The sequence below is a fragment of the Misgurnus anguillicaudatus genome, chromosome 12, assembly GCF_027580225.2.
Source record: "Misgurnus anguillicaudatus chromosome 12, ASM2758022v2, whole genome shotgun sequence".
Classification (NCBI taxonomy): Eukaryota; Metazoa; Chordata; class Actinopteri; order Cypriniformes; family Cobitidae; genus Misgurnus; species Misgurnus anguillicaudatus.
Genome location: NC_073348.2, coordinates 39,998,439 through 40,025,612, shown reverse-complemented (window position 1 = coordinate 40,025,612; position 27,174 = coordinate 39,998,439). Strand labels below are relative to the sequence as shown.

At 35.5% G+C, this 27,174-nt stretch overlaps 1 non-coding gene across 1 annotated transcript; it reads left to right on the top strand.

The window, feature by feature from the left end:
- Nucleotides 1-23,085: 23,085 nt before the first annotated feature.
- Nucleotides 23,086-23,276, top strand: LOC129447607 (U2 spliceosomal RNA). The gene has a single exon (XR_008645512.2). It is a non-coding gene; the product is annotated as a U2 spliceosomal RNA (small nuclear RNA).
- The last annotated feature ends 3,898 nt before the right edge of the window (nt 23,277-27,174 follow it).

Genomic DNA, 27,174 nt, shown 5'->3' with positions numbered 1-27,174 from the left:
CCCAAGAGTCCTCGATAATCTCAATGCTGTGACAACATACTGATTTTAAAAATCCACACAACGTCTACATAAACGGCAAAGACATGTTTTTTTACTATTAGAAATAGATTAAATGAAATTGATGTCTATGTGACAGGTGGATGGAGGAGCGGTGTTGAAACTTTATAGTCTTTACTTTCTTTAAGCAAACGTATGTAGTAAATTATGCTTTTGGTCTCTATATGTTATAGGTGACTTCTGCTCAGGGTTTCAGGACAGGTGAGTTGACGATGCCCATTGATCATAGTATTGGTTTATCCTACTATGGAAGTCAATGTGTATCGTCAACTGCACTCTAAAAATGGCAGGGTTATTTTTTACCCATGTTTGGTAAAAACATGGGTAAATTGGACAAAACACACCGCTGTGTTAAAAGTTACCCAATGCTGGGTTAAAAATAACCCAATGTTGGGTTGTTGTTATGCAAACATGGGTTATAATAACCCAACAGTTGGGTTAAAACAACCCAGCATTGGGTCAATTTTAACCCAGCAGTGTGTTTTGTTCAATATTTACCCAAAATTGGTCAAAAATAACTCAACCATTTTAAGCTTATGGACCATAATTTATCTAAATATTGTTTGCGTTCAACAGATTAAAGAAACTCATACATGTCTAGAACAACATGTTGTATTTTTGGGTAAACTAACATCTCAGGAGTCTGCAGACAAATATAAACTTTAAAATATTACACCAGCACTTCTGAATGTTATTAGTTTATATTGTATATGTTTGGTCTATTTCATGTACAAACACTCGGCTGACTTCCCTAATGTATAGGCACCGGTATGCCTCTCTGCTTTTATAGTTGCGCATCGAAGACCCCCGAGCAACAACACAAAATAATTGAATTTATCTTCATATGATGTATCAGGCCACTTCTTAATTTCATCCTCCCACTGGGGCATATATGGCGGGTGTAGTAAATATTTACCACAACTGTTTAAATCAGTGGTTCTCAAACTGGGGTCCGGGGCCCCCAGGGGGGCAGCGAGATGGTGCCAGGGGGGCCCCAGTTTTATGACATTTTATAAAATACATTAATTTATCATGAATTCTGTGAAATTAAACCAAAAAAAAACAAGGCTGCACTACATTGTATAATTTAATGTTTTGTTTAATTAAAATGTGAAGTTTTAGAACTGTTTTTTGTCATAAATTTTCTTTGGGGGGGCCGTGAAGGAATGCATCGTACACAAAAGGGGCTGCACGCTGAAAAAGTTTGAGAACCACTGGTTTAAATCATGTTTTGTGCATCCTCCCACAACATTGTTTGAAGCCATCTGGCTATTGAAATAGAAGTCTTGCACAAAAAAGGAAATGCGTAACATATTTTACTTTAGCATTCGAAAATAAGGTGGATATTATTTTGTTGTTGTATTAAGCAGATCGCTATTATTGCTTAACTTTTATCTGTAATGACCTCAACATAAGAGATATTAAAATTACGTGAAAATTACTTTTTCCACGTTTAAGCGCTATAATTGAGTCCCCAGTGCTTCTATCAACCTGAAAAAATGTTATAAAGATCAGCCCAGTAACTTTGTTTGGGTAAGCCATTTTCTGTAAGCATTGAAAAATGATGTCGTTCAGATTTCGCCTGTTTTGTGAGGTAGGTAGCAAGGCGAATTACAATAATACCGCCCCTTAATCTGCAATATCCAATCACACCACTGCCATTTAGTGCATAGAGAGAGGAAAAATAATAAACAGCACAATTGAGTTTCAGTTACAACAAACCACCATCATTGCAATTAGTGTTTGCACTTCATCAGCTCATTTGCATTTTGAAGGACACACCCAAAAACTGCACATTTTTGCTCAGGCCTACAAATTTGCAATTTTAAGATTCTATAAAAATTATCTGTGGAGTATTTTGAGCTAAAACTTCACATACGTACTCTGGGGACACCAAAGATTTATTTTACATCTTAAAAAAAATCTCATAATATGACCCCTTTAAATGTGTATGTAGAACTCACAAGGTAAAATCCCTCATGTTATTCAAAATATAACAACCCCTTTTATATCCTGAATGCAGTCTCGGTTAGTAATGTTGGTTTTCTTTCTGACATTGTGTCGATGGTTTGATACGGTCCCATTGGTGAGAGGTAATTTTCCATGTAAAGTGTGTCATGATGAGTCTATGATTATACAGAGATGACCGGCCGCACCCGTCAGGCTCCTCGTTGAATTCTCATTAAAAGCCTCCGGTCGGGCCATGTGAAGAATCTTAATACTATAATAATTACTCCTCTGTTAAACGCACAGACTTGATCAAGAGCCACTTTACCAAACGTTTAATAGTTCTGAGGGTCCTGCCGTGAATGTAACTGTATTAATGCTAATTATTTAACATGTTCATTTAAATCAGGTCATGAAAGTCCATTTAACCTTATCTCTTAAAGAGGCATGAAAGAAAGAGGCTTTCGAATTTTACCAGACGCTGTGATACTAAAGGAGGTTTGACCACTCGCACAGTATAAGAAAAGCTTTGAACATGAAGGGCAGAGAGTTTTTGGTCAAATGAAACTGTCAGCGTTCTGTGAAAGTGACTTCATCAAAAGAAAGAAGAGTTTCTATATATTAGTTCACCCATTAATATTAATGGACTTCAAACGATCATTTTTGAGTTTGAACTTAAGCGCCAGAAAGATTTCATTTTTCAGATTTCGTTTTTATGAGGCATGCTATTTTAAGGATGCAAGTTAAGATGCAGGGCATGCCACTAAATTCATTAATTTAATAAAGTAATGAATGAATTATGAATGAGCTGAGAGATTTTTGGTTTAATTGGACCTTGAAGGGTAAGATGTCACACCTTAAGAAAATAATCTTATTAAAATGAGCATGTAATCACATTTAATATTCACTCCAACCAATATCAAATTCTTAACATTTTATGAACCGTTTAAAAGTTAAAGAGTAGGAGAAAACATTGATGGACTGAAACATTTGGCAGATGTCACAGTTATAGTTATGAATAAACATACACACCGTTCAACTGTTGTGACACCGTTGGCATATTAAGTTAGGATATATCCGTTTCTGTCTTCTTCACACCTGGAGTTTTTAAAGAAAATCAAAAATATGGAAATATTTGCATCTTTCTTCATTACTTACATAAAACAAACCAAACCCATATATTTAGTTAAGAGTCATTTGACTGAGATGCTTTCATAATTGTAACAACCATACAGTAATAATAATGCAGTGACAGTAACTTATTAATTTGTGACAAGAGTATGCGGCAAACCGTTGACACCTAGTGGCCGTTGTTGGTATAACCACTAAATGTGTAACACAAACCTCATTTTTTTGATAATGTTATATATAAAATATATACTTTATTGTACTTTTTATTTAATATTTATACCTCCAGACATGAAGCTAATTTGAAGGTGTACATCACCCCCGGCTGCACCAGTTAAGGGATTAAAAAACAAACAAACATTTATTTATGATTTATCTGCTTCATATGGTGCTGAATATGTAACATGTTTTTTGTCTATTTGTTTTCTTTAAACTTTAAAAAACACATTTTAGTTCATATACTCATCTTGTAAGTTCACATAAAAAATGTGAATGAAAACAAAATCTATTAAATGTCTTCCCAGATAGCAGGCTTCTGACTTTGGCATGAGTTAGGGTTAGGGTTTCTGTGCCTTAGTAGATTTAACAAAGATAAAACGAGTAAATCGTATTAAAAAAATTTAATTCTTGTTTTTTAATCAAAATTTGAGTTAAAATAACATAAAAAGATGAATAATTTGAATAATTCTAAATGAACACTTTATTGAGTAAATTCAGCTTCATTTTATCATGTATATCCACTTAAATTTGTAAGAAGTAAATTAACTTAATAATTTTGTGTTGAAACTACATGAATGATTGGTCGGCATGCTGTATGATTTATTATCAGTTAAATATGAAATGACAATTGATTATGACAAAATTTTGCAATAAAAAAGTCTAACGCAACCTCAGATTTACACATATAGTAATTTCGCTTGCTATAGTTTTAGTTTGTTTTGACATCATGATAAATTTGCTATGAATGAGTCCTGAAAGCCATTTATTTCTAGGTATTGATGACTAGTTTGCTGAGAGGATTTGTAATTACAGTTGTTAGCTCAGCAAAAATGACTTCCTGGATCGATATAGAAATCAGCAGGTGTTTCCTTTCTGATCTCTATTTGCTCTTAATAGATATTTTCTTGACTGACTGTGTTAATAAACATCTTTGGTTTGTAATCCTCTGTTAATCCACAGACATAAACTTAATGATGGAGGTGAAGAATCAGGAAACCTCAGAGATTTATTGAGTTGCTGAACGCACTAACAACATTCATCATTTCACATCTAATGGACTTCCGAACGTTCCGAACTGAAAAAAACATGAAATTACATTTCAGAGCCGGGATGCTAATCTGCATAATGATCTTTAAACTGAGACACGCGGCCTGTGGCCTTCAAATGAAAACATTTGTCTTAACAGATCTGCTGATGTTCCTCCTACAGAGAAGCAGAATGAATTTGGTTAGTTTTCATGTCTTTGTTTACAAATTCCTGCCTGCGGCTTTATCCACGCTTGTTCAAAGTGCAGACGTCAATCCCACAATCCACCTCGAGACCGAGATGCTCAGGTGTTGTAGTGAACTGAAATCGCTCACTTGCCTTTGGTCCAATCACGCCAATAGAAACTGGTTAAACAACTCTTTGAAGATTGAAGATATCTTTGTGAAAGTGGGTATATGAAGAAGAAATATAGACACTGGGTCCTATCTTACACCTGGCGCAAGGTGCGACACAAGTGTTTTTGCTAGTTTCAGCTCAATGCATTTATTTATTTCACATCTAGCGCCACGTCATTTAAATCGCAATTGCATTTGTGCGCCCATGGGCATGCTGGTCTGAAAACGGGGTTTATTTTTATGTTATTTAAAGAGCTTTAGTAATATGTCCCATACACATGGACGCGCAGAAGCACACAAACATGAATTTACATTTTAAATATGAAAATGTAAATTAAAATGTAAAAGATTATTATTGTGTCTCTTGGGCATAAATAAAGACAGATTACAGGATTCAAACGGCATGAAGAGCTGCTTCACCTGTAGCCTAGTAATCAGATTTTTTAATTTTAAAAAGTGCAAATATTTTTATTTTGAAGTGTTTTTAAATGCTACCCCACAGATGACTTTGTACCTCTGAATATGGTGAGATGAGAATATTTTTAAGTAATATTTTTCAAAACGCCTCTCCACATGTTTGTAAAGTGTTTATCTCCTGTTTGTTACAAGTACAAAGTATTTTAACTTATGCAAACCTTTTTTTTTTTTGCATATTTGTAAATTATTTGTGAGATTACAGTGATCATGCATCATATTTTATCCAGCCCAGTGTCACGAAGTTTCGTTATATAGTCACTTTTTTTTATTCTTTTTTTGTGATATTATCACGAATTTCCGTGTTTTTTTGGTGATCGTGTGGCGAGTTCCTGTTTTCGTGTGATTATCACGCACCGGTCACTCAACTGCTCCGTCCCACCTTCCTACCATTGTCGCTTCAGTTTAGGGTTAGATTTACATAAAATGACATCCCTACCCAAACGCAAATCTAACCCTAACGCCAGGCGACATATAAAAAAATTAATCAGAAAAAATAGTATAAACCAATGTATAAAGTAACATTTTAATGCAAGCACCAAATCTAACCCTAAACCGAAGCGACAATGGTTAAATAATAGGAAAAAGCAGTTGAGTAACCAATACGTGATAATCACACGAAAACAGGAATATGTTATACGATCACGAAAAAACGCGGAAATTCGTGACTATATAATGAAACTTTGTGAGACTGGGTAGATTTTATCATGCATCATATTTATTTACTTAATACTAAATGACTGAAATAACGACTTTTAAATAGAACCAAAGCTTTAATTACACAAATAACACTTTCAATGAATAAAACACAATGCAATTTAAAACAAAATCATCTTCATTTGCTTTCAGTTTTTCCGCTTACAAACTCTGCCATGAAATAGGGAATCCGCCTAGGCGCCAACACAGCTGGATGGGAGATAAGACACTCATTGGTTTGTTACACGTTACGCCCAAAACACACCCATTACTCATGAGAATTGGAACAACCATTATAGACTGTGTGCCAGGCGCACAAACCATTTTTCCTGTTGGTAAAAAGCAAAAGAGGATTTAGACACACAATAAGTGCTCTTATGCCATGCAATTTAGACCATGCACATAGATTGTTCAAATAGGGCCCTATGAGTATAAAAGAATCACAAACATACTGTAGATAATGGAGATCATGAATTGAAACCTAAGAGGTCCCTGTTGCTCTCTATAAAAACACAGCAAATGATTTATTTCATTATTTTTTATTGCAAACCGCCTCTCTGTTTTATCACGCAGAAAAAAACCTTCGCAGTGAAGCATGAACATCTCATGCCATCTTAAACTCTAAACGGTTTTCACAAAGTTAATTCCCATTCCATCACTCCAGTTAGCTTCTTGTCGTTGTTTCTCTGACCTTAACCCGAGGTTCAGTCGGTCCAGCTGTCAAGACTTCATTAAGTTCCATATGTTCCTAACAGTCTAAACACATGATGAACACTACAGACGTCTTCTGAAGCTCTATAGGAACGGACATGCCGTGTTTTCCACAAGCTTTGACAATAAGCAGTCAGGCTTCAGTGAACCGTGTGTTTTCTTCATGACAGCCAACATTGTCCCAGGAGTGACGGGGTCCGGAGCCGCCCGGAGCGAGAGTGAGACCACGAATAAGAGGAGTCTGATGAAATGCATTCAAGGTGAAATGATAGAGCCTCTTTATTTACTTTCTTCTTTGTTCCTCAGGGGCGTCTCGGATTCCAGACGGTATTTGAACGTGGGCCGTCCCGGTGGTATTTACGATTCAGACGCCTGCCGTGGTGAGACCGGTGACCAAACCCGGAGCCATTCTTCTTTCCTGTTGTTGTTGTTGTTGGAGTTTTTCTCCAACCATTGTTGAGATTAAGCTTTTACTGTCGCTTCATGCGTCTGTGTCATTTCTGGCCTTTTTTATTGTAAAGGATCTTCTTCCATTCCACATTTCCCATGGTGATGTGCAGTCTGTAATCTTGCAAAGCATTTTCTGCAGGCTTTATAATGTCCACTGTACATCTTCCAGCATAAAAGCTGTTTCATCTCAAATTTAGGATTATGCTAGAAAAGGCAGAGAAGTCCTGAGGGGTGATGGGATTAAATCCCTGTAGGTGATGTGACACACCTGTCTGTCATGACTGAAGGGATGAGGAACCGCTTATCTTACAGAAGAACATATAATTTCTCATTTTGAAATTTACTGAATCACTTCAGCCTCATCTGTGCATCAATAGCTAAACTAGTCAGACGTGTCTGTATATGACACGGTAAAGCTGGTCTGAATGTCTGTCACGGCAAACATGAAACTTCTCAGAAGTATTGACTGATAACGGACACATCTCATCATCACATCAGGTGAGCTGCTTCTGCTTTTTATATATGTCTATATCTTATAATATCTCACCATCGTGTGGTTCAGCACCAGATATGCTGCTTTCCTCAAACACATTGATTTTGTACAAAACTCACCAATCTGAAAAGCGCTGTGCTACAGTATAAGTAACTTTTAAATCCTAACTGCTTTAACTTTACATTTAAATAAACAACAATATTTATATTTGTTCCTATAGTCATATTCGTTTCATAAATATTCCAGTCGTACGTCCATAAAATGGAGAGTTGCATCTGTCTTCATTTTGTTTCTAATAAAATGTTTCAAACAAAAATATGTTTGATATCTACAGATTGCCAGTATGCAAAACTTCTTTTCATAAATCAAAAACTCTTTGTCTTCTTTCCTTTTTCTTGACTGTGACAGATGCAGGGCCTCATTTATAAAATCGTGCATAGAAACCAGCCTACATTTCATCTTACGATCATTTATTAAAAATGCGAACGTGTGATCAGTGTTGGGGGTAACGCATTACAAGTAATGTGCCTTACGTAATAATATTACTTTTCCGAAGTAACGAGTTAAGTAACGCATTACTTTTTAAATGTACACATTAACATTTTAGTTACTTTTTAAAAAAGTAATGCAAGTTACTTTTCAGTTTAATTAATTAGATTAAAAACAATAAATTGAATTAATCTGAACATAGTCACGTAGAATTACGCACTATATGCGTGCACGCCTAAGCGGGAACAGTTTGAGTCAGAAACTGAGATGGCAGGCCAGAGCTCGACATTTTTGCGATGGAAATATGCAGTTTCTGAATGCAGAACTTCTCAGTCATAAAAACACCAGCAAGGCCTGAAAGTAACTTAAAAGTAACGTAAGTATTACTTTCCATGAAAAGCAACTAAGTAACGCAATTAGTTACTTTTTTGGGGAGTAACTTTCCCAACACTGCATGTGATTCATATACTGCAAAAATTATTTTCAAGAAAAAAAAAATAGTATTTTTGTCTTGTTTTCAGTAAAAATATCTAAAAATTCTTAAATTGAGATTATTTTTCTTGATGAGCAAAACGACCCAAGAAAATAAGTCTAGTTTTTAGACCAAAAATATCAAATTTAAGTGATTTTGTGCACAAAACAAGCAAAAAAAATCTGCCAATGGGGTAAGTAAAAAAATCTTGAACATTTTTTTAAACACTAAATTCAAGAAAAATTCATGCTTACCCCATTGACAGATTTTTTTTTGTGTTTTTTTTTTTGCTTGTTTTTTTTTTTGCTTGTTTTCCTGTAAATGCATAAAACCTGTTGCAGTTTTGCAATACTTTCCTTTTTTAAATTTTCAATTGAGACAGATTTTCCTCTTCGTTCATGACATCATCCTCCAGGAAGTGACATCATTTTTGATGTAAAAACAACAGCACAAACCTCAGTAAGTGTTCAGTTTTTTTTAATATAAAGGTTGTTTTTGGCATTATTGTGTGTTAGCCTACTTATAATATTGCCAAAGCATATTCACAAAACAACATACAATAGCACAATAATAACAATGATGAAGTACAAAATATAAAAGAATATTTACATCTTGAAATATAAATGTATATAAAATTATTTGAAAGATCAATTTCAGTACTTTAATAGAACAATGTCTATTTCAAATTTTCATTAAAGGCGGTGTCCACGATGTTTGAAAGCCAATGTTGATATTTGAAATCACCCAAACAAACACGCCCCTACCCCAATAGAATCTGGACCTTCTGTTGATAGACCCACCCCACACATACGCAACCCGGCATTTGATTTGATTTGATTGGCTATAAGTGTGTTTTGGTAGTCGGCCCGTTTCCTTTTCCAACGCGTTTTTCAAACATCGTGGACTCCGCCTTTAACATCCTGTTATCATTCTTGCCATTTTGTCATGAATTTATAATGAATACAGTTAATAGAGCTCATATTCAACCAAATCATTTTTGTGAAAGTCCATTATGCTCTTTTTTAAAAATGCTTTCTTAAATGATCACAAATGGTATTGCATATATTCTCATGTATTATGTCTTTCAAACACATGCATACAGTATGGTGTAAAATGAATTATTGATGCAGTAATCAGTTTCTTCTCAGTAACAGCGACTTCATGCAGATAATTATCACAGTCAAATTTGCATCGCTAACAAAAAATGACAGTCAGCAGCCGTGCAATTCATGCAAAAATCTCACTTCAGAGAATTAGTGATGCTCCATCAGGAAACCATACTTAAAACTTTATGGATGACAAAGTGTTTTCCATCAACGCTCTCCAAATTTCCTTCCCACTTAAAATCTGATTCGAGTAATTATCTTACATATGGTACAAACTTGACTGTAAACCACCCAAACCGGATCTGATCTCTGTGGGAATATTTTCCATATAAAAATGCTCTTTCCCAGACAATTATCATTTTCCCGCATAACCGACTTGGGCTTCATTCTGTCCTTGTGTTGATGCATAGCAGGGGAAACGGGAACGGCTGGAGAACTGGCACAGGTTGCAGATGACTTTCACTTCTCTAATTGGATTCCTGCTGCCAGTGATGAGCGTGCAGATTGGACCGCAGCCAGTTGCCTGCATCTGGGTTTGGTCCTTCAAGCTTCAACAGTTGAGTGATTTTCATTCATTACATTCGAGTTTTTCCTCAGAATAGAGAAACTGAAGGAAAAGTGTTGAATGACTTCCAGGAGGAAATGCAGGTAAAAGATGTTTTGCACTGCCATCAAAACTGTTACTAGTGAGCTGGATGAGTTTGAAATGACACCTGGCATTGATGCTGTTAATGCAAATACTGCGTTTGTGCATTATTGTCTGGTGAAAATGTCAGATCAGAACAATAATAGATATCTGACTGAGATTAATGCTAATGTCCACTTCAAGTTTATGTCTTTATGAGTTTGCACCAATACTAAAATTTTGGGGCCGATAGCAATGACATCTACTGATACCAATAGATACCAGTTATTGGAAATGTCAGTAACTGCATTTCTAATAAAGCTTTATGTAGCGTTATTTTCTTAATGTCAAAAAAAATATTGCAAAATGAGGGCGTTTACATTAATCGATGTTATGCGACTAAAACGTAATCTTGTTGTCTAGCGCTAAGTTCCAAAAAGCATGATGTGATGACAGGTGTGTTTGATTTCATATGCTGCCGCACTGACCGACATGCGGACGGCATCAAAATACAGCGAGAGCAACTCAAAAGCATACAAAGTAATTGACTCCCAAATTGCTTTCACTGTATTTTGATGTCATACACACTCAAAAAAATTATTCAAGCCCTTCTTAGAAATGGCACATTAAAATTGTGTTCAATTAATTTATAATACCTCATTAAGAGGAATAAGTATATATATTTAATTAGTCTAACACAAAATGAATATGTACTATAATTTATTGATTTCTTTTTAATTGCGTTAACACAATTAGTTTGAGTTTGGGTTCTGGAAAAAGAATCTCCCAGCATGCTGTGCATGCAACTGCTTTTGGAGAGTAATTTTTTAATTAAGTATTATTTTATGCATTTTTAGGTAAAGAGAAAGACTTAATAGTTTTTAATGTCCGTTTATCTTATTGATTTAGAAGCGTTTGTGTTATATTTTTTCAAATTGTTTGGTTACCATCGTCCAGAAGAGTGGCGCTTGTGGTTAGGTTGTGGGTGTGACGTTTTTCTCTCAATGAGCACTAACTGTGTTAATGCCTGTTTGGAGATCAGTCTCTTTTCACATGCTCATCCAAAGTATCAAATGTTATTATTGTTAGCATGCTAACATGTGCTTATGCTAATTAGTATGATATAAAAACGTTTTATATAAAATAACAGAATTGAGTTATTCAGACTACACTACATTGAGTTATTCAAATTATGCTAAATCGAGTTATTCAGAGTACACTAAATTGAGTTGGGGCAACTAATTGAGTATTGCCATTTACTTTAAATTGAGTTGGTAAAGCAGCTTTTTATGAGTTAGGGGTACACATTCATATTGGATGGAAATCCTGCCCACAATTTTATTGAGTTAATCCAATGAATAATTTTTTTGAGTGCACTTGTCGGTTCTTGTGAAGCTGCATGAAGTCGAACACATCTCTTCTGTCTTGTCTTCCAACCAAACCTACCGCGCCATATTAAAAGAAAGATCATGTGACTTTTACGCACGTCAGTTGACCTGTCAATATATGCAGTATATTCCTTTTTTGAATTTTTTAAGAAACCACCTTACCTGAGTGTAAAACTTTTTAGCCATATATGGGAGTTTATGCAAAATTGACGTGTTTTCATTGGGCGCATTTTCAATTTGCTAAATCAATTTGTGCAATTTAAAGGCTAATGCTGCGTTCATACCAGCCGCGGTAGAGGCGTCAAGCGCGAGTGATTTTAATGTTAAGTCAATGTAAAGACATGTTGTTGTGCGTCTGGAGGTCTTGCAGCGTGAATGAGGTGTTCAGCGCTGCGCGATAGACACGATTCCTCATTTAGCTCACGCGAATGGCGCAAATTGAGCGTTGCTGCAGCAAACGCGCGAGTTGAAAATTTTGAACTTTTGGGGAAAAACGCACCGCGTTAACCAATCAGGAGCTTGCTAGTGATTACAGGAAGCGAGCACAGTTGCAGAAGCCCCTCCCATGACACAAATTTTCGATGTCTCGATGACTACAATTTCACGCACGGCTTTCACGGACAAATAAAGCTAGGAAACTCAAAATGTTAAAGAGGCAAAATAGACGCGGTAGACGCGAATTTGACCCACGGTAACGCTTTGTTTATACACGCGCTTTGCACCGCAACGCATTGATTGCGGGTGTCTCAACAAACAAACAAGGCGTTTATAGTTGACGCGCTCGCTGTTGCACTATTTTTTTAAAGATAGGGGGTGACTCAAGCAAATCGAGTTTGGTCATTTTCAGATGCCGAGCCGCACGTGATTACAAAAATGGGCGTGCACACCTCCATGCGAAATGAGGTTTCGTGCACCAAACGCACAAAACCGCTCACTCCTTGTTGACGTCATTTTTGCTGCGCGCACCAACATTGGCTATAAACAAGTCTTTATGGAACGCAGCTGTTGTCACCCAATTCAAAATAGTCACACAACATGAGTTCTGATGCAGTATATAATCTTTTCTGATCATCAACAATCGTCCAATTTCCAAAAAAGGCTTTTATGTGGCCATTATATGCCGATATATCGGTACATCCCTTCATACTGTATATGTATACCTTGTTGTTACTTTCATCCATGACAGTAACGGTACATTCACACGGGGCGTCAACGATAACGCTTGACAGAGGGCGTGTCTGAAGCATGGCCAACCGCCAATCACAGTGGCCGCCACACATGCTCCTCTGTTCTCCGGTCTTGCATAAATGTAATTGGCTGGCTGTGCATAGGTTATTTGCATAAGCCGATCTGATTGTCTGCCACCAGCGTTGGCTCTTGAAAAGTAGAGAAATGTTCAACTTTTGCCAAGTGACGCGGACGGATCCACAATTCAGTTCGGAAATGCATGACGTCACCCATTAAAAGTAAACGAGAAGCGTTATCGCTTACGCCCCATGTGAATGTACTGTTATGTAATGTTGATGTTCTTACACAGCCGCAGTGGATTGTGGGAAATGTAGTTTCAATGTACTGTAGGCCGCTGACTTGTTGGTTTTGAATCATAGCTTCTGACAAACCCCTGTCAGTTTCTTATCAATAACTCTGAATCATTGACGATTTACAGAAGAACTCATTAGAGAAACATGTGTCCTAAACAGATACAGGTCACTGATCTGTGACCAGCCTAACAGATATTTCACACGAGGGTTCTTCTTCTTTCATTTGTCTTTTCAAGCTCGATCCATCTTACTTTATGATGCCCAAAACGCCATTTTTCTTACAGAGTTGCGTTTGGGTGAAGAGATAAAGTGAGGTGTGAATGATAAATGATGATAGCGGTGCGAGGCGAGCGGCGGGCAGCCTCGTGTGAGACTGACAGACAGAAGAGAGGGGCAATGATGCCAACCGGCCTCCAGCACAGCTGCCAGGGTCGCATCTCACCCCGAGGCTGCCAATCAAACTTCACGTGTAAGCACCTGATAAGACCGCCGCCAGGACGGCCATGAAATGTAAATTAGATTCATGCCGATTCAGAATCGCGGATTAGGAAGAGAAACGGCAAAGTCTTTTCCCGATGCATCTAAGAGGTCTCATATTTATTTTTCTTTACATAGCAGACACAAACAAACGAGAGAGCATTTAACATTTTATTTAAGGAGAATAAAGCCGTGTATGGTTTCTCTGTCTCCTCTTGTTAAATGATGTTAGTGATTGAAAGAGTTTTTGCTGGGTCTCGATGGGAAAATCTCCAAGGCCCCGGTGGCATGATGTACTTGTCTGTAGCGACTAGAGAAGTGTACTTGGATTTGAGGTCTTCTCTGGAGGTTTTAAACCTTTTTTTCTGTGATGTGCTTTGCTTTGATTCTAGATCACCTCATTGTTTTTAGATCAACCTCTCTCTCTGGATTATAAGATGTGATCGATATAAATGTCATTAACATTCTGTTGCTGTTGTGTATGTTTCATTAGGACAAGAGCTTTTCCTTTGATTAAGTCTTAACATCTGAACTGGCTGTTTGTTGGTGTTTTGTGTTATTTTTGTTTTAGATTTTCTGATGAAACATCTCACTGAAGAATCTCTTTCATACTTCAGATGTTTTCAACATTTTGTCATTTATTGTTGATTTAACATGCAAAGCATTGCATATCAGCACAAAACGTCATGGGTTCAAATCTGGAACTCACATGGTGATAAAAAAATATTTATACCATGTAGTCGCTTTGGATAAAAGTACCTGCTAAATGCATGAAATATAATATAATGTAAATATAAATGTAAATGAATATGAAAACATCTAATCTTTCAACGCACGCTGCAAAAAATTGTTTTCAAGAAAAAATTCTTAGTATTTTTGTCTTGTTTTCAGTAAAAATATCTAAAAATTCTTAAATTAAGATGCTTTTTCTTGATGAACAAAACGACCCAAGAAAATAAGTCTTTAGACAATTTAGTATTTAGTATTTAGACAAAAGAAAAATATTATGTATTATATAATATTATATAAAAATTTAAGTGATTTTGTGCATAAAACAAGCAAAAAATCTGCCAATGGGGTAAGCAAATTTTTCTAGAATTTTTCTTGAATTTAGTGTTTAAGAAAAATTTTCAAGATTTTTTGCTTACCCCATTGGCAGATTTTTTTGCTTGTTTTATGCACAAAATCACTTAAATTTAATATTTTTGGTGTAAAAACTAGACTTATTTTCTTGAGTCGTTTTGCTCATCAAGAAAAAGCATCTTATTTTAAGAATGTTTAGATGTTTTTACTGAAAACAAGACAAAAATATTAAGAAATTTTTTTCTTGAAAATCATTTTTTGCAGTGTACTTTTTCTTTTCATGCAATGATGGTCAAAGCTCTGAAGTAAAAAACAATTCAGTTTTATTTTTCAGTTTTGCTGTGTTTATTAAATGAACACGTGCTGATTTATTCAGTATGATCACAGAATGTGTGTGCGGTTTTGTGGACACACGGCTCGTGAATCCTCATTGAAGCTCCGCTGCTCGGTTTGTGATGCAAAGTCCTGCTGGGTCGAAACAACATGAAGTGAATGGTGACAGAATTTTCATTTTTGGGTGAACTAATTCTTTACAAAGACACAATATTCATGCTTGGCTTCAACACCGAGTCTTGCACGAGTGGAAAGTAATATTGGTATCGAAAAAATATGCAGAAAACCAAAGATTAATTCCCATATGCAAGAGTCTCTGATCTGAGGTGTAACAGATAGGAATTTTGGGATGGTTCGGAGATGCGAGATGAATATTTATAAAAAAAAGTGCTGTGAGGTTTTCAATGAATATGTAGCTCTGTGGAAGGTTATCTCGGTCAGTTGAAAATATTCATGAGTGCACAGGAATTTGATCGGAATGCATTGTAGGATTCCCACACGATATAAATGTAATATGTTTATACATTCCCAGAGTTATGTACCTAAATGCAAAAGTTAGAATAAGAAATGATAGCAGGGCATGTGATGTATGAGCAGGACAATGACATAATGACTTAAATAACAATGGGATGTCATTATTATTCATAGATGTTATCTTTTGTGTGGTTGGATAGACATGTAAATTATAAACATAATAACAGCATCTAAAATGTTTATGGATGATTTCACACCATCTTGGTTTTATTGTAGATGTAATATATCCTGTAGCTCAGTGGTAGAGGATTGCATTAGCAGTTCAAAAGGTCATGGGTTCAAACCCAGTGAACACACATGATGATAAAACCTTGTAATGCACTGTAAGTTGCTTCGGAAAATGAGTCTGCTTAAAGCATAAATATATTTAGCTTAATCATGGAGTTCATCACCTTATTTGACATTATAATACACACACCAGCCTGGGGCCTCATTTATAAAGCATGCGTACGCACAGATTTGATCGTAAAGTGTGCGTAGGCAAAAATCCACGATAAAGTCCATATTTATAAAAACTGTCTTTGACGTGGAAAAGTGCTTAGCGCCACGTCAGGGTCTGAGCAGACGTACGCACTTTTGCGTGTCTGATTGCTGCAGGTTTTTGGAAATATAAGCCATTCTTGCTGTTTGAAATCGGGTTTAAACATTGATAAGCGCACTTTTATATGTCTGACATTAATTACGCATCGTTTATAGGCGGAGATCTGAAACTGCTCGGCTGCGCGCACAAGTTCAAGTTCATTTGCGATTTATAGATTTGAAAGCGGTACGCGCGTTTTCTGCGCGTACGTTCGGTTTATGAATCACACGTACGCATTTTTGTTAAATGATCATAAGATGAAATGTAGGATGGTTTTTATGCAGCATTTTATAAATGAGGCCCCATGGTCTTGGCCATGTTAGTAGTTGTATTCTTACTGATTTTATGTGGTGGACAGGTGTCTTTATGCAGCTAACGACCTTAAACAGATGCATCTAATTTAGGATAATAAATGGAGTGAAGGTGGACATTTTAAAGGCAGACTAACAGGTCTTTGAGGGTCAGAATTCTAGCTGATAGACAGGTGTTCAAATATACTTATTTGCAGCTGTATCATACAAATAAATATTTAAAAAATCATACATTATGATTTCTGGATTTTTTTTGATTATGTCTCTCACAGTGGACATAAACCTACAATGACAATTTCAGACCCCTTCATGATTTCTAAGTGGGAGAACTTGCAAAATACTTATTTTCCTCACTGTGTATATATATATATATATATATTTGCATGAATGTACTCTGTATATTGGTGTATTTTCATTATAGGAGGTAAAATGAAGTGTCTGGTTAACTGATATGAAACGTTCAGTGTCAGCGGTCTGGATCATTTGTTTCTCTTACAGTCATTCAGTGTCTATCCGAGCGACACGCAGTGTCATTGATAACTCAATACAGGAGGATGAGCATCACATTTAGACCGGTGATTAATGACAATTACACGCTTGTGTAGCTCTTGTTGATGTTTCTTATGTCATTAATCATAATCACATCTCTTAATACTGAACACAACACAATGACACATCAATGACTTTCATGTCCGCTGTCAGTCTGACACCATCACTGTCCAGATTCACACAACAGTACAGAGAAATCTGTATGACAAATATAATATTTAGCTGTCACTCTATTGTATCCTTCATAGAAGCACATATAAGAGCATTCAGTGTCTCTGTAGCTTAATTGGTCAAATATTGTGTTAGCGTCAGCAGGTTGTGGGTTTGATCCCCATGTGTTCTGCAAGTCACTTTTGATAAAAGCATCTTCCAAATGTATAAAAGTAAATGAATTTAGTCTCCACCACTCAGTAGGGCACAGGACAATGTTCATATAGGGTGAATTCTAGTTGGAAGTGATCATCCTTATTCCCTTCAAAGATCACAGCTCTTGATGTGTAATCTCTCGAGCACTTGGCAAATGGAGCAAATTTTTCATTTTATATGGAGTGACTTTTAATGCGACGTCCCCTTTCCGAAGTGCACAAAAACGCTGTTTGGATTTTGCCCATAGATTCTGTCTGAAGATGCCTAGACTAACATTAAAGCATTACAAATAGCTTCATTATAACAAACACAAGCCATCAAAAGCAGGATGTCTACATGATGAGAATTCTAAATCTACTTTTAAATAAAGTGAGTGGTGTGTATTATAATAAATAAATAAAATACATTTTGTCAGTTTATTGATCATGTACGCTCTGTAGAAGAACTAAAACGCCCAAAAGATGAGTTGAGACAACATGCCCCACTGGACATTACATGCAGATTACAGCCTGTCATTCATTTAAATCTTAATAACGGATAACAATCACAGAATTAAAACTATCCTATCACAAACATTTAGAGAAAATCAAAGAGCTGAAACAGACACACACAGATCTCACAGATACTCTGATAAACCAAACCCAATCTCAAGGCAAGTCGTTGTATAGTCACAAAATAATTGATTTATTTAATCATGTTTATGGACACGATGTTCTGCTTTATTCGTCTCATTAAGCATGAATGTCTTTTTCGTGTTACTCGGCAAATAAAGCTTTTTATGTTCGTGAAACAACTTTCTTTTTTGTGTCGTTTTATTTTCTCATTTTTTTACCATTATCGCTTTTGGTTTATGCTTAGAACAAGTTTCTGATACATTTCAGACATCCTAACCTCAACTCTTACCCCAACCCCAAGCGAAAATAGATTAAAAATAAAAAACCGTGTAGAAACCAATACATAAAATTACATCCTAACCCAAACCCCAAATCTAACCCCAAGCCCAAGCGAAAATAGTTTAAAAATAAAATAAATAAATAAATAAACATGTAGAAACCAGTACATAAAATTACATCCTAACCCCAAATTTAACCCCAAGCGACAATGATTTAAAAATAGGGGAAAAACCAATACATAAAACGGCATGAAAAAGAAGACATGAAAAGCTATTTATAGAAATTTGTGCTGAGTGACACGAAGACGTTTATGCTCAATGGCACGAAAAAGCAGAAAATCGTGTCCATGAACACGGATAAATAAATCAGGTATTTCGTGACACTAATCTTTTTTGTTTAAATGTAGCTTAAGTAAATTGATTGCAACCACTTACCTTAAAAAAATTGATTAAATTCAATTAATCATTTTTTTCAGTGCAGCCAAGTTTGAGGCGTCAAATTCACGTCTGCCGCGTCTAGTTTGCCGCTTGAACATTTCGAGTTTACTAGCTTTATTCGCGCGTGAAACTCTAGTCCTCGAGAGATTCACGTGGAAATTCACGTCATGGGAGGGGCTTCTGCGACTCCACTCGCATCCTATAATCAAGTCACTACTAGAGCAAGCTCCTGGTTTTCCGCCAAAGTTAAAATTTTTAACTAGACACGCGAATGAGGCGGAATTGCGTCTACCGAGACCTCCAGACGCTCATCAACGCGTCTTCACATTGACTTAAAATTGAAATCACTCGCGCTAGACGCCTCTACCGCGGCTGGTGTAAACGCAGCATTATGGTGTATTTACACAAGCCGCGGTAGAGGTGGCAAAAACGTGCTATTTGCGCGTAGTTGGACGCTTGAACATTACTTCATTTGCGCGTGAAATTCTAGTCATTTGAGACATTCACGCGTAAATTCGCATCATGGGAAGGGCTTCTGCGACTCCACTCGCATCCTGTAATCACGTCACTGCTAGAGCAAGCTCCTGATTGGTTAACGCGGCACAATTTTCCGCCAAAGTAAAAAAAAAATCTAGACACGTGAATGAGGCGGAATCGCGTCTACCATGCCGCGCTAAACGCCTCATTTATGCCGCATACGCGCCTTCACATTGACTTAATATTGAAATCACTCGTGCTTGCCGCCTCTACCGCGTCTGGTGTGAACCCTGCATTAGACTGTAAAAAATATGGACGCAGTGTCCATAATGTCACCCATAGGTTTGTGAAGAGCTTTTTTGCACTTTATAGTTGGCAAGGCCTGGCGTCGCCATCTTGGCAGTGCATCACCGCGCATCACTTGCGGATAACCGAATGGGCAAAAAGTCGATGAATTACAGTTTAACTTCTGTGTTGTCTTCACGAAAGAGAATGGAAGGTTGCACCTTGATAAAATCCTACCAAAGAATGATCAAACTAATTTGCTATTTTATATATTTTTTGTCAGCATGCTAACAACACCCCTTTAAAACTGATGTGGTTTTTCAAAGCAGTGTTGGGTCAAAAAGGGACAAACCTATCTGCCAGGTTAAATAAACCCAAAAATGTTTATATTTGACCCAACCATGTGTTAAAAAAAGTAATCCAATATTATTTAGAGTGCAGAGTCACCTGTCGTGTTAAATGGAATCCTTTAGTCTGAGGGAACGCGCTAAGCATTATTTTGCACAGATTATTTTAAGTATCGCAAACACTTTAAAGCAGTCCACCGTCCCTCTATCATCTCACACAAACATCTGTGCATGCATCAACTTCCCATCCCATCTTATATCTCTCATGAAGAAACCATATCCATCACGGCCCAACGGACCGACTCCTATCATCTCCACAGATGCTCGCTGATGTCATTATCCACAACAGCAGAGAGAAGTGAACTACAGCTTCACCTTTATTGGCAATAGGAGAAATATATAGCGGTGTGGCTGAGTGTAGATACGCATGAAGCTCAGCGCTGCCATTATTCAGATGGAGGCCGATAGCTGCAGTATCAGCAGCCGAGTGCGTTTGTGTCTGCGGGACGGCAGCGATTTCATTTCCAGGATTTATGACTTATTGTGGAGGTGGTTGAGAATCTGTTAAAGTTATAAACAAGAGGTTTTGTAACTCTCTGAGAAGTGGGAGAATTGCACACACATGCGTTTCAGTGTCTGAGGCTGAATTGTCATTTAATGCATCGTCTGGTCGCGCATGGGCAAGATTGTAAATTCGTGGGTGATGTCTGCACGTCCACAAATGTTCAAGAAGCTTCTGTCCACATCTGGTGTGAAAATACGAGTATATTATTTCAGTCTGATGTCATTTATATTCATAAACAGCTTTGTTAGTTTGGACTCAAGTGTTCAATATTAACAGACTGACTGCATCTAAAACTGTATTTGTTTAAATATTTGTGAGGTTTCTGCTGTAGATGACAATTTACAATGCGGCTCTCATTTATCAGTCACTGATAGAAAAGCATTGTCAGAGAAATAGCACAGATTTTGTTGCATAAATTGATTTGGATGGGACTTATTTAGTTAACAAATTGAATCATAAACAAAACTCAAAGATCAAATAAAACATAAAATGTTAAAATGTTACAGTAATGATTGTTTCACTTACTTATATACACACTGAAACGTATAATATTGACGTGTTGACAGGACTTATGTTAATTATTTATATATTAACAGCTTTACAGATGTACAGATTTGTACCTATTCCATAAATATTAAAACCATGAAATGTTCATGACTTTTAGAGAATTACACAATATTAAACAAGACTACACTTAAAATAAATAACATTTTTGTAATCATTTAACCATTTTGTAATATTTAGTTTGTTTGCTATGACACACAAAAGACGTTTTCTTCTTTGCAACAATAATTACACCAAAAAGACTTACAAAAGATTTAAATTTTATTTATTTGTTGTAATCCACATTTTTAAAATTCGTACGATTGCGAGGAACAGATCTAAATTCAGCCTTTTATCCAGCGATCACGGCAGCAAACGTAAACGTCAAATTTCAAATCTTGCGTTTGTTATGAATTTAAAGAAGCTTTACGACACATTGCTTTACGGCAATGATATCAAACACTCATTGGCTCTTGCGAGCTACGTCACAGATTTGCGAAAATTGCCGTCTTTCAGTCGTTTACTTTTTTAATTTAAAATGCACGCATTGACAGAGAGAAGCTAGATTAACGTTCTGGTGGATTAATAACTTTAATATTTCTCTGTACTTCATAAACTCCAGAGAGGGCCGCGACTGCCGCACATCGTCATTTTAATTATTTTTGGTACTGCTTTTGAAGTTTCAAAATAAATCTATGTTTAGTGGTAGGACTGTATTAGCGGCGTAAAATATCTTGTAAATGCTAGATTGTTACTATTATTACAAAAATTTTCCTTCACATTTCTGTCCATCACATTGCATAATATAAAAAGAATAAGTCAATATAACGAGAATAAAGTCATAATATTGTGGGAATAAAGACAATATAACGAGAATAAAGTAATAATATTTCAAGGGAAAGGTGAATATATAGAGAATAAAGCCGAAGTATTTTGAGAATAAAGTCAACATTATTAGGAAGTCAATATAACGATAATAAAGTCACAATATTGCTAGAATAAAGTCAATATAACGAGAATAAAGTAATAATATTTCAAGGGAAAAGTCAATATACCGAGAATAAAGTCACAATATTGCAAGAATAAAGTCAATATACCAATAATAAAGGTGCGCTATTGCTGGAATGAAGTCAGTATAATGATAATAAAGTAATAATATTTTGGGAAAAGCCGATATATCGAGAATAAAGCCATAGTATTTCGAGAATAAAGTCAACTCTAGGATAAAGTCAATATAACTACAGGCCCCTAACAGTAAATGAAGATTGTGTTGGGTAATCTACTCCTTCAGTTCCTGGATGTGAAATGCTGAAATTTGAATTATTGAATTTGTGGACGCGACTTTAAATGGACAAAAAATTAACTGCTGAATATTTTAAGGTTGTAAGTTGGAAGTGAAATCTGAAAGGTTAATATGCACTATTAAATTTATTTCATACGGAAAATGTGTTTAAACTGTTTTAAAGTGAAATATTCACACTTTAAATATACAACCATGTTGAATTTCAGCACTAAAAAATGCAAGCCCTAAAAATACAATGCATTAAAATTCAAGCACAGTTAATACATTGCATATTTTTTTAAGTAGTAGAATTCAACAAACTGTTTAATTTCAAAAACATGTCATTGTTTTATTTCCATAACATGACTGCCCTTGTGCAATCGAAATAGAAAATAGGATTTTCTTGTAATACCTCATTTGTCCACTTGGCGGTCAACGCGTTCCTTTTTAAAACATTGTTATAACGTTGTACATTGGTCACACTTGAAACATTGTACCGCTGCTCTGTCGTAAGTGCTTCATATTTCACGTATATTTAACAAGGTTTGTGTTTACCAAAGTTTCATTGTATAATACTGACGAAATCGTGTCCGTGTTTCTGATTGGAGAAGCCGTAGTGCATAATACTATTAACTCCTCCCACCAATCTTTGTTGACTAACGTTTTGCTTTTCAAAAAACCAACATGTATATTTTTATTATAGATATGTTTTCAAAAGAAAGTCTTTTCTCGATTACCTTTAGTATAAAAACGATTTCAGATGAAAATGACAAAAATAATAATGTTACCGTCATTCTGTGTATTGTTTGAAAACATCTGGTCTCTACTCCTGACCAATAGTAGTTATCGCTTCTCGGCCTTTTGGCTAAGATCAAGTGTAGTATCTGTTCTTATCAGTTTAATATCTGATACGTCCCCTACCCGGGGACCATATATTAAATTGATTTTTGGAAACGGGAGATGGAATAGGGGCTTGCTCCGTCCACTCCACGCATCGACCCGGAATTGCAGTACTTCCGGGAACGGTGCACCCCCCTCTCATTGGTTAAAGATAGAATTGAAGTATGATAGAATACTACTTACATTTAATACAAGGAACGTACATTTCAAATCTGAGATGATTTTATAATTATATATTGTGGGGTGAAAACCTTATATCTCATTTGAGTAGTAATGGGTAACGAAGCTACTAAATTAATGAAATTCTATAAAACAGTAGATCTTGAAGTTTATTTTATGAAAAAAGAAATTTTAATTATTTAACTTAGATTGATAATTGAAAGTGTATACTGTGTGAATAGTTTTATTTAGGGCAAACAAATCATTTTAAACTAACTACCCATTTTTGTCATTTAATCTGTTTACAAACAAAAAATAGACAAAATGGTTAATAATCAGAAGGATGAATGTTTTATGAGCTGGCATAATAAAACTGACCCAAGTTTATAACCATACGTAGAGGGTATGCACATGACGTCACCGTCGGCGAGAGGTACTGCGGTTGCGCCCACTGAGTGGCAAAAGACAGAGCGGCAGCATTTGAGTAATTAATGTAACTAAGTATTGTCCACCTTTGCTATCAAGTCCAACTAAATTCAATTTAAGCTTATAATAGTCAGTTTTACTGGCATTTTCGCAGCAGCCCCTATGAAAACCAGCCATTTTGTTGCACGTTTTGCCACTCAACCGAGCTCTCGCGTAGTCATGTGGAAAAGTGACGTCAGTGCATAACCTCTATAGACACTGGTCACGTGATTAACTCCCCCTAGTGGTAATTTTTTGTGAGAGCTGTTTTATTATTATTACTCAAATGCAAGAATTATACAAAGATTTATAAATAAATATATAACTCACAACAAGTGGGAAAAAAATAAACATAAATAAAAATGTAAAGTAAAAAAGGTCATGCCAGTGGTAAATTACAACGATTTAAAGTAACAAAAAGCTTCATAGGTCTTTCTTGCTTTTTTGTTCTTGATTGTGTGTAATGTATTACCATATTTTTTATTTCTTTTATAAAATGTTCATAGTTTGGCTTAGCTTTCGTCAATTTTTTCACATGAATGGGATAATTTCCAAGTAAAATAAAAAGTTGTATAAGGAAGCACATCGTACTTTTGGAAAATAAAAAATACTACATCATACAGATCAATTTGTATTAATATTCCAGACTACCTAGAAATTAAGTTAGACACATCCACCCAAAACAGTTTTGAATATACACAATAAAAAAAGATGAGTGACACATTCTTTGGCGTTACCACAAAATTCACATAAGTTTTCAATATTCACATGGAAACATTTATAGGATACATTTTTAAATCTTATTATTAATAAAAAACTTATTTGTTTTTAACCATACTCTTTTCCAGTTAATATTTTCATATTTAGTCGACCAAAACACTGTTGAACAAGGCAACTAGTTATATTAATATTTTTATTACTGCATTTATCTTTTACTATATAAATATCCCCAATAAATATAGTATCACTACAAAAACTGGTTTGACGATCAACATTTTCAGGATGAAATCCAGGATTTTGTAATAGTAATGCGACTTTATCAGTGATTGCATCAAAGATAATAGCACCCCTAGTGGTAAATCATCGGATTTTCAAAACAGTTATGATGTAATGAAGCCTCGTTTGTTAAAATCAGTTTTGAACCACTGATTCGAAACAAAAGATTCGTAAATGTTTTGAAGCCTCATGAAACAGTGTTTTGAAAGTGACCTTCACTACTTTATGCGGTTAAATTTTATTCAAGCTAAAAATATATAATAATTTTTCACACTCATACTTAAAGGAATAGTCTACCCTTTTGCCATATTAAACTATGTTATTACCTCAACCTAGACGAATTAATACCTATCTTTTTTCAATGCGTGCACTGTACAGTGCGTTGTGAATGTGTTAGCATTTAGCCAAGCCCTATTCTTTCCTATGGTACAAAAAAAAGTTTTATTTTGTGGCACCATACTTACTGGTATAACTCCTCATGTAACAGTCTTTAAATAGGGAAAACACGCAAGTGTTTGGTGGCTTCCCTGTTTGGTACCATAGGAATGAAGGGGGCTAGGCTAAATGCCAACACACCCACGACGCACTGCACAGTGCACGCACCGAAAAAAGACAGATATGCATCAGTTGGTCCAAGTTGAGGCAACAACACAGCTCAATATGGCAAAAGGGTAGACTATTCCTTTAATCGTTTGGTTCATGTGGTACAATTAAATAAAATGAAGTATTTGTTTAAAGGTGTAAAATAAATCTTTGCTGTCCCCAGAGTACGTATGTGAAGTTTTAGCTCAAAATACCCCACAGATCATTTATTATAAGATGTTAAAATGTTCAATTTGTAGGTGTGAGTAAAAATGTGCTATTTTTGGGTGTGTCCTTTAAAATGCAAATAAACTGATAATGCAAACACTGATCACCATAATGGTGGTTTGTTAAAATGTAATCTCAATTGTGCTGTCAATAATTTTTTCTCTTTCTCTCTGCAATAAATGGCAGTGCCATGGTTGGATAGTGCAGATTAAGGGGCAGAATTATTATAATAAGATCCCTTTCTGACATCACAAGGGGAGCCAAATTTCAAAGACCTAATTTTTCACATGCTTTTTCCAAACAGATCATTCTATCTTGCAGTCTAGACTGAAATATTTACAATAACCACATTTTTTACATCTATATTTTAGAGTCTATTATGTCTTTACGACTTCATTCAGAAATAAAACGACTTAATTCACAAAAACTGTTTTGTCGTGCTGACTTTATTCTCTAAATATTACAACTTTATTCTCGTTATATTACGACTTTATTCTTGTAATTTGTATTTTTACTTTTTTCTCTAAAAGCTACTAGTTACATTTAGATGGACCTTACATTCTAACAGAATCTTGTGTTGGTGCTATAAAAAATGCAAGCAAATTTCACCAAATACCAAATACATTGACCTTTCGTAGATCTATTTGGTATAATGCATTGCACAAGGTTTCTTCTCATGACAGACTAAGTGGCAGATAAATGATATCACTGATTTTCAGGTGATAAATACTCTTTTGAAGCTACATTACACTGTATTATTTCACAGTGCCTGACTTCACATTGAATATAGAAGCTAATGGAGCCGTATGACGCCATGCATAATTCATGCTCACTACACGTCTAAAACAATTGTCAAAATACTCGCATGAGAAAAGGTTACAACTTATAACCTGTGAACGTGCCAGGTGACACATTTGGCAGTTTCTTAATATTTAATGCTAAAATGAACAGAAGTGAATCTGATAAAAAAGTTTGATTCTGTGTATTGATTTTGAAAGCGTTTGTGATATATTTTGTATTGCAGACACATCTGCTCTGTGTACTAATGTAATTCTGGGTAATTGGTGAACGGACAGCAAACTAAGGTTTAAATAGATAATTATCAAAGAGGAAAATAATTACCTTCAGTTTGCTCAAAATGAATGCTTTTGAACAAACTCCAGATATACAAAGAACACAACGATCCACACATTTGTATGTCATGAGGACAACATCAAAGCCCATGGTGTGTTAAGATCAATTTAGTAGATTGCCTTCAGTCTGTCTGGATCTGTTATGTTTGTTGTGTATTAATTTGCTGGTGTTTTTGTTTCTTTTGAATATGCATTGACTCATCTGTTAAGTCATAGGACTTTTAAATCAATTTAAAAGTGGTTTGCAGATTATATTATAGTGGTCAATAATTAAATTTAATTCAAATATATTTATATAACTTTATAGAAAATGGTACTTTCGCCCCTTCTTCACATAACTAAATTTTACGGCAAGTTAAACTTTCCTCTATTTTCCTCCAAAGTAAATTCAAGTTTACAGTGCATGGTATCATTAAAAAAAACAATTTCATCTTCTTTGAGTCAAATCACATTTTTTAAGGTTTTAAGGTC